Source organism: Tupaia chinensis, unplaced genomic scaffold (assembly GCF_000334495.1).
Source record: "Tupaia chinensis unplaced genomic scaffold, TupChi_1.0 Scaffold000045_1, whole genome shotgun sequence".
Classification (NCBI taxonomy): Eukaryota; Metazoa; Chordata; class Mammalia; order Scandentia; family Tupaiidae; genus Tupaia; species Tupaia belangeri.
The window spans coordinates 4,827,135-4,836,940 of record NW_006159501.1 but is presented as its reverse complement, the minus strand read 5'-3'; positions in this window follow the sequence as shown (position 1 = coordinate 4,836,940).

Here is a 9,806-nt window from a genome sequence, read left to right as displayed (position 1 = left end):
CTGAATGTGAAAGTGGTCACTTTTTCCAGTGCTATAAATGTATCTCTAGTCAAGCCTAAATTCAAGGAAAAATACCTAGGACTTTCTTGTGAAAAGACACCATCAGTACTGTGTAATGAAAGTTACTATGTTCCACACAGAAAGTGAAAACTTCAAATACAACGTAGAGTTTGAACTCACTGGATTCGAGAATGTGTTCCAAGAATTGCAGAGAAGTATTCCAAAGGTAGACTTTTTGAAGAGGAATGGACAGATATGAAAGCCAGCTAAACAGAGGGATGTCTTGACAATCCTTCACTCTTGCTCAAAAAAAAAAAAAAAAAAGATAGCCATATTTTAGTCAATGTATGTTGGGTGTTTGTGCTGGCCTCATGACACAATGGTTAAGTGATATCCATTTTATTTTTATTAATTTCTTTTTCCTAGAGGACATACGTGCTCTCCAGAGAGAGATACAGAGATAGAGATAGAGAGGAGAAAGCACCTCCTGCCCCATGAGAAGTGGTTATACCACAATCCCTTCTCTTTCATCTCTCTTCCTTTTAGGATCTTGAGCACACACGCACATGTTCCCATTGTATTCTCAAGATGCTGGATCCAGAACTAAAACTATGTGTTTGGCCATGTGGGATCTGGCTGTCTCAACCTGCAGACTAAAGTGAGGGCCCAATATCGACTTTATTTAAGTAATATCTAACTATAGGCTATGATGATAGTACTTGCTATGAGACAAGGGCTTCCACAGACTACTCTAAGCACTAAATGTATTCAATATATTATCTCCTGTACTAGTCAGAGTTCCCCAGAGAAGCAGAATCAATAGCTTACACACATACGCACACACACACACACACACACACACACACATATGTATATATATATGTAAATACACACATTTATTGAAAGAACAGCAGAGATGGAGAGGAGAAGTTGATTCAAAGAAAACAGTAATTGTGTCATGTGGCTGCTGTGAACAGTAAATCATTTAATCTATGCCATGTTAAGATTATTTGAGTTTACATAATTTTGGAAGCTGGTAAATTTAAAATTTATTGGGCTGGGTAGCAGGCTGGGAACTCAGGAAATAGTTAATATTGAAGTTTTGAGTCTATGGGCAATTTAGATACAGAATTTCTTCTTTGAGCATAACTCCAATATTTTCTATGATTGAAGACTTTACTCAAAGTCTACTGATTTATATGGTAATCACATATAAAGAATACATCACAACAGCATCTAAGCTGGCGTTTGGCCAAACTCCTGGGCATTATAGCCTAGTCAAGTTGATACCTAAAACTAGCCATTACACTTTAAACCTTCCAGCAGTCTTTGTAGTTAGTATTATTGTTGTTCCTAACTACTAATTGGCAAACTGAGGCACACAAGTTATTGAGAGGTATGCACAATGTATTCATCAGATTCTACAGAGTCCTAACTCTGCCTTGTGCTGTCAAGAGGCATCGCAGGTGAAGTGACTCAAGTCCCAAATGATAGAAGAAATTAAGTAGGAAGAAAAATGGAAGTTATTTATTTTGGCTAAAGACAACTGCTTCTGGGGAAGAAAGTACATGATGTGCTTTAGAAACCTCAATATTAAAGCTGACAAGTGGTGTGGTGGTTAAGGCACTGGACTCCTACATGATGGTTGACCATTGTTCAAGTCCCAGACCTGGCTGCTTGCTCCCTCACTTTCTCTCCCTCTTTCTGGTCTAATTAAAAATAGTAGTAATGATAATAATGAACACAGTTAGATAAATAATTCTTAGGGTAAAAAAGAAACCTCAATATTTCTGAGTTTGGCCTCTTAATATAGCAGTTAAGCACTGTGTAGAGGGATCTGAATCCCACATGGCTGAGCATGGTTTGTATCCCAGCATTGAAGACTTTAAAAACATGTCAGCTGCATATGCATGTGCCTGGGAGGAGAAATAGAGGAAAAGTGAATGACACCCATTAGGGGAGTGCTTTCTTGCTCTCTCTCTCAAGTGCATGTACGCTTGACCTCTGGCACATAAATGAAAAATTAAAAGTAGCCATAATATCCCTACATGCTATAGAATATTAGACATGTTTTGGTGAGAGGGAGCATTGAGGAGAATGGGAAATGAGTTCAGAAGCCAGAAGTCAGATCATGGAGAGTTTCATGAGTCATATTAATGAATTTTTCTAATAGAAGGATATTAATTTAAGTCAAGTTAGAAAGAATGATTATTGGGACAGCTATTTAAAAGGTATGGCCATATTTGCACAATAGGAATATCATGCTTGTATCAAGGTAGAGTTTTGGATTGAGAGAGAGATATACCAGAGTTAAGGAGACTGATTGGAAGGTTTTTTCCATGTTCAACTTCCATTTTTTTTTTTTTTAATTTGAAATGCAGAGAAGACTCCAGGATGACTCTGACGTTTCTGCCAGTGGCCTGGACACATGGCATGTCTTCTAAAGGACATAAAGTTTACCTCATAGGCAGAAGGACTTTGGAAGAAAGCAGAAGCTCATTGAGTGTCAGTTGCCTGTTGGAGATCCAGAAAAATATCTAATAACAAGGTAAATACACAGGTCTGTAATGGGAGTGAGAGATGTAGCTTTTCTGGACAGGCTACACATGACAGAAGAGGAAGAAGATAATCTGCTTTGGAGGCACTGTTTTATGATAATGCCACCAGAAAATAGAGAGTTAAATCCTGTCCAAATGAGTCAGGAACCACTAAGTGAATTTACCATGGAAGCACCAGGTCTGCATACCAATATCCTGGGCGCCTGCACATCAGCTACGCTTTGTCTAGCAGGAGAATTAAGTCTTCAGTGACAGGAAAATAGGCTAATACACTCAATTTCCCCTGGCTCCTTTTAACCTTATTTGCCAACATATTTGCATTATCTTTTTATAGAAACACTAGAACAAAATGATCTGTAAGAGTGAAGGGGAAAAACATTTCTAGGGGAAAGGAAAACACCAACTATATAGCCACAGAAAAAAGGAAAATTAACCAAGCACCATAATTAGAGAAATAATACTTATTAGAATATCCTGGAAGACTTCCATGTTCCAAACTATGAAACATTCTACCTTGTATGAACAATCTATGTTCTGAACACTATACGAATTAAATAATTTACTATTCACAACAGTCCCATGACACAATTACTGGTTTTGTTCCCATTTCACAGATGAGGATGGAGATAGAGAATTCCACTCTTCAAAGGTCATTTAACTGCTCATTGGCGGGACAGGATGACATATTGTTGACCCTAGAAGTAGAGAGCAAGATTTGTGGATTAATTTTTCTTATCTCTTCATTAACACTGGAGGTGATGAAGTAGATAAGTGTGATGGGAAATTTGAGTCCCAGCAGAATCATATTCTTACTATCTGATCAGATTAATTATACACTTGAGTCTCCAAGTTCTCATTTCTAAAATGCATTGGCGCTTCCGTAAGATACTACATATTAAGTGGTATATTACATTGACATAGTGCTCGATATACAGTTATATCTTTGTCCTCTTCAAAAGTGACTTTGATCTACACTTCCTGGATACGTTTTGTGTACTCACTGAAATTGTATGTAAATCTACATGCCTGCATACATTTTCACTTACGTGATAAAAAGACTGCTCTAGGCAAAGGATATCTCTATTCATAAAATGACACCAAAACAAAACACAACAAAAACACAACAAACTACCCTGTGCATTACGTTGAAAAGTAAATCATCTGACAAAGGACTCCAAACAAAATTTAAATGCCAGAGAAACTCATGAAATATTTGAATTTATCTCCTTGAGAGGTAATTTTATATGTAAGATTTATATTATGGAGATAATAACAGAATGAACTTTAAGCTGTGGTAATTAGTTTTATTTTCTTTTCAGTAAATTTGTATACATCTGTGTCAGAAAGAGAGAAGGGGAGAGAGCAACACACCGCCATGAATGTTTGTCAAGTTCTTAAACTCAAGGAAAGTTACTCAGTTTATACCTAATTGCTTGAATTGTTCAGGGCATTTTATGCTTTGTGCTTGATTCTGTACATGCATGAAGAAATATATGCAATTGTCATTTCTGTTATAAATCAAAGGTAATGAAATGGTCCTGTTTTATGGGAAATGAGTGCAGTGTGTGGTGTTTCTTTATGGCCTTCATATTTCTGGCTGGCCAAAAGCACCCTTTATTTCATACCATACAACTGTCAGCCCAGAAAGAACTGAGAAGAATGACAGAAGAAATGTGCACTGCATCTGGCATTGTGTTCCTTTGCTAGGAAAAGTGAAGCTGGGTTAAAATCTTTTCTCTTGTAGTGATGAAGAGCTCAGAATGAGATCTTATTACAACAGTACTCCAGACATCCTCTTTAGAAAAAAGTCATTTTCTCCAGGGAGCCTCTAACTCAAGGGAATGCAAAAAGCATCCACAGAACCAGATACTGATTAAAGTTGGAAATGAAACAGGTAAAACTCTATCCAAATTGAGAACAATCCCGTATAGGATAGAAAAACTAAGGTTGAAAACTTATTTTCCTCATTTACTTGTTTTATAATTGAAATTATTATTGAAAAATTCTTATAAAAGGATGAAAAGATTTAAGAGTTTATCTTGTCTTGTAGCTTACAAACTTTGGCTGTAAGCATTGTTTTATAAATATTTTTCTAAATGGGGTATTTTTTCTCCAGAGAAGTTTATGTTATCACCTCATTTAAAAGAAAAGGAGTTAAAGTTTTACATGAAGTAAAAAAAAAAAAAAAGAAAGAAAAAGAAAAAGGAAAGAAACAAAACAAAACAACATGGTTTTCAAAGATATCAACCCTACTTTTGTCCTCAAACAGGATCTTATAGTTAACTTTGTAAAAGTTATTTTTTTTCACACAGTTTGAAAATCATACATTGTCTTACTCTGTACTAATATATAAGATACCTGAGACTGAGTAATTTTTAAAAAGCACAGATAATTATTTTTTTGTTTGTTAGTTTTCCACAGTTCTGGAGGCTGGGAAGTCCAAGGTCAAGACATGTGGTGTCTGATGAGGACCTTCTTGCTGCATATGTCAGTGGGGAGGAATATTATGTCCTCTCATGGCGTAAGAGCAAACTAGCTGAATGCTGTTTGGAGCCTAGTTAATATGTGCCTTAATCGCATTCACCAGAAAGAAGCCATCAGGGCTTAATTACCTCTCGAAGGTCCCACCTATTAATATGATCCCACTGTACTACCTTTTACAAGGGTGCAAGAATAGGTATTACGTTGTAATACCTATTCAGATCATAGCATCATTTATTCTCAAGTTACTTCTCAACTTGTCATTAAGACTTACAAGTTGATTGATAGAAATCTAAACTTCAAGAACTCCTTTTAACTATCTAATACGTTTTTAAGACTGAAATTTTACTCATTAAATAGTTCTGATGTTGCATTTAAATTATTTTCTGATATAGTCACAATGACATAGGTGGAGGGAGGTACTTCACAATACTGGAGCCATCTAGGAGGCAGGTTCTAATCATGGTCCACCTGATCATGCAAGACACGTCCATTGCTGTGCCCATGACCCTGACTGATTGGAAGGCTGGAGCTGGGTTTCATGTCATGGAAATACCCCAATAGCATAACTATTGCTCTCTTACTCTCTCTATCTCATGAAAAAAAAAGAAAACTGACTAAATAAATAAATAAATTTCTATGTCACCAGCCCTAAATTATGCTTTTTAAGGAAAAAAAAAATTGCATGCTTATTTTTCCCACATTTTTAAATCTTCTGGGAACCAGCAGTTAGCGTAATGGCTATGTCACTGGACTCCCACGTAGTTGACCGCGGTTCGCGTCTCGGACCCGGTGGCTTAAATCTCACGCCGGGCGCGTGTGCGTGCATGCCCAAGATCCCGAGAGGAGAATGGAGGAGAAGGGATTGCAGCGTGACCATCCCCCCTGGGGGGTGATTTCTCGCTTTCTGTCTCTATGTCTCTCTCTGTCTGTCTGGCGAGCGCACGCTCCCTATAGCGAAAACCTCTCAAAAAAAAAAAAAAATCTTCTGAATTTTAGAACTCTCCCTTTACCTGGTTCCTATAATCATCTCTATTTTTGTCCCACTCCTATGAATTATCTTTATTTCATCTGTGTCTTTCTCAAAATATATCATCCAGAAATATAGAGAGTATGTCACCAGAGACTTCCTTACATAATTTTGCCCACACAATTTTATAGAAGTTATCTGTGAACCATATGAACACTTAATAAAAGAATTAAAGAGTTTAACAAAATTTCTTATATTTGGATACTTGACATTATATCTTGTACTGATATTCTCAAGGCATTCTCACATATGCTACTTCATTTAATTATACTTTAATCTTAGAAAGACAGGAAAAAGTTACATTTACTAAGATAAAACAAGCAAACAAAGAAACAAAAACCAAAAATCCATTTAGAACAGAGACCAACAATTAGTTAGAGAAAAACATTCCTAGAAACAGAATATGGACAAAATGTCTCCCCTAGAATATCTTCTCAAGTAAAGGGAAGGAAATCAGGAAGACAAAATAGAGGCAAGACATTTGTGAGACATATGAATGGTTTATTACCTATTGATGATATTACCTATTGATGATACAGTATTCTCAACTGGACTGGTCTGAGATGTATTTCATATTGGTAAATTCTCTTTGTAAGCCAAATTATGTATAGTGATTGAATGTTTAAAAAAATAAGAATAATAAAATGAAATAAAATTTTACAAAAGAATATCTTTCCAAGATAAGTAGATATCAGACAGTATTAAGTAAGATGGTAAATTTGAACAAGAAAAGGAAAGTAGCAAACAAGAATACAAATTGCTAGAGATTATCAAAAAAAAAACAGAGAAGAAATCATGAAGAAAAATGAACAGAGTATCACAGGAATAAGAAATATTAATGGTAGTTCTTCAGGCTGAAAATAAGTAACTCCAAATAGTAAATCAACCTACATGAATGAAAAAAGTACTGGGAAGGGTAATTACATCACAAAAGACAGTATAAATATATATTTTCCTTTAATTTAACTGATTTAAGAAGTAATTCTAGAAAATAATGCAAATATAATTTATTGTTGGCCATGTAACACATAAAAAAGTAACATATGTGTAATATATTTCATATTAATAGTATGAAGATAGATGGGATTAAAGTTGTTTGGAGCTAAGGAAATGACTCTAGATGGTAATTTGAATCCATAGGCACAAAGAAAAGCAAAAATGAACTGTAAGAAGGTTATTATAACAAAAAGTATAAAGATATACTTTTATTTCTTCTTTGAGCTTCCTTAAAGCACACAAAATTATTCAAAACAATACATGTAACAATTCATTGCTGAGTTTATGACATATATAAATTTCTTTTTTAATTTTTTTGCTATGGGGCATGTGCTTTCTCCAGTGAGCAAGAGAGAGAGGTAAAGTGAGAAATCACCTCCAACAGGGGGTGGCCATGCCACAGTCCTCTGTCTTCCATTCTCCCCTTAGGATATTGAGCATTCATACACACAATTCAGAATGTTTTTCCAAGCTGCCAGGTCCAGGACTCAAACCATGTCATTTGCCATGTGAGATGCAGCCACCCTAACCACCACACGACCACCTGACCCTGACATATGAATAGCAATAACACAACAAAAAAGAAAAAGGGAATAGAACTATAGAGGAGTGATGTTTCTCTGTATAACTTGACCAACACTATAAATCAACTAGACCTAGCAGATATCTGTAGAACACCCCACTCAACAACAGAGTATATCTGTGTTCTCTCTCATATTCTCCTCTGTCTCCATTAAAGGATTCACGAGTTTTATTCCAGTCTGTCAGTGAGCCTGGATCAAGTGGGTTTAGATTTTAAATCAACCTAAAATGTGCTGGGCATGATGTGCCTCAGGTTAAGATAGGCTGACATGCTGGGAGAAGGAGCCATGGACTGAGGAGAACTTGTAAGTAGTGCCTGTCTCCCTCATCAAAGACAAAAAATACTCAACTAAGAGACTTCCAGTGAGATACTCATTTCATCATAAAGGACACTCATAGACAAAGTGAAAGAAAGTTATCTAAATAGAAAGAGACATGTAAATACAAATATCATAACATGTTTAAAGTAAAAGGATATACTGTGCTAAGGGAGAGCAAAATAAATCTAAAGTGGATATACTTATATCAGGCAGAATAATTTTAGGTCCAAAACTATGGAAAGAAACAGAGAAGATCATCATATAGTGCTAATGGGGTCCATTCATCAAGAAGACACGAGTATTATAAATATGTACACACACAGCTCTTAAATACATAAAACAAACATCTGAGATCTAAAGATTTAGATCTGAGGCCAGCTGGTGGTATGGTGGTTAAGGTGGCTGGATCTCACATGGACAACAATTCAATATGTGTTCCAGACCTAGCAGTCCAAAAACATGTCATATGTATGTGCATGCATGTCCAAAATCCCAAAAGGAAAGAGAAATGGAGGAGAGGATATTGAAGCATGGCCTTGTAGCATGGCCTTGCAGCATGGTGGTCCTTCATTGTAGAGGCTCTTTCTCTCTCTTTCTGTCAAGTGCATGTAGTCTCTGGCAAATTAAATATATACATATAAAGACAGATCTGAGATATGAAGAACAATGTAGACTCTAATATAATAACAGCCAGGATCCATACAGAAAATCAATAGAGGAACATTGAACTTGAACTACACTTTAGACCAAATGGACCTAACAGATATTTACAGAACATTTCATCCAATAGCAGAAGAAAACACAGTCATCTCAAGTGGACATGGAACTTTCTTGGAAATACACTGTAGGTTGGGCCATAAACTAGCCTTAAATAATTTTAAAAGATTAAAATTAAACCAAGCATCTTTCAGACCACAGTGGGATGAAACTAGAAATCAGTAACAGAAAGAATCATTTTTAAAAATCACAAATATTTAAAATTGAATATAACATGTTCTTGTGCAACTATTTTGTCAGAGAAGAAATTAAAAAGGAAATTAAGAGATATCATAAATGGAAGTAGAAACACAGTATATTAAAACTTTGGGGATGCAGTAAAATCAGCTCAAAGAAGGGAGTTTATAGCATTAAATATCCACTCCAATAAAAAAGAACAATCTCATACAACCTGGTTTTATATTTCAAATGACTAGAAAAAGAACAAACTAAGCCATAAGTCAGCAAAAGAAAAAGAAATAAAGATCAGAAGAGAAGTAAACGAAAGAGGCTAGACAGACAACAGAAAGGATCAATCAAACTGAGTTGATTTTTTGAAAGGCTAAGCAAAAGTGACAGGTTTTAGCTATGCTAAGAAATGAAGCAAGAAGAGTCAAGTAAATAAAATCATAAAAGAGAGAAGAGATTGATAGGATTGAATTACAAAGGCTTATCAGAGACTGCTTTAATCAATTACACAGCAACGAACTAGATAAACTAGAAGAATTGGGTAAAATCTCAAAAACATATAATCTGCTAAACCTGAATCATGAAGAAATGAAAAATGTGAGCAGGCCAGTAATGAACAGAGGTGGAATCAGAAATAAAAGGTGTCACATAAAGAAAAGAAATAGTCTAAGACTTTATTGCTTTATGGCTGAATTCTACCAAATATTTAAAAAGATAATACCAATCTTTCTCAAACTCTTCTGAAAAATTGAAGAGGAGAAAAATCTTGTAAAGTCATTTTATGAGGCCAGTGCTAACTCTGATATCAAAGCCAGACCAAGACACTGCAAAAAAACCCAGAAGTATTGGCCAATATCTCCAGTGAACATCAATGCCCAAATCGTCAACAATATA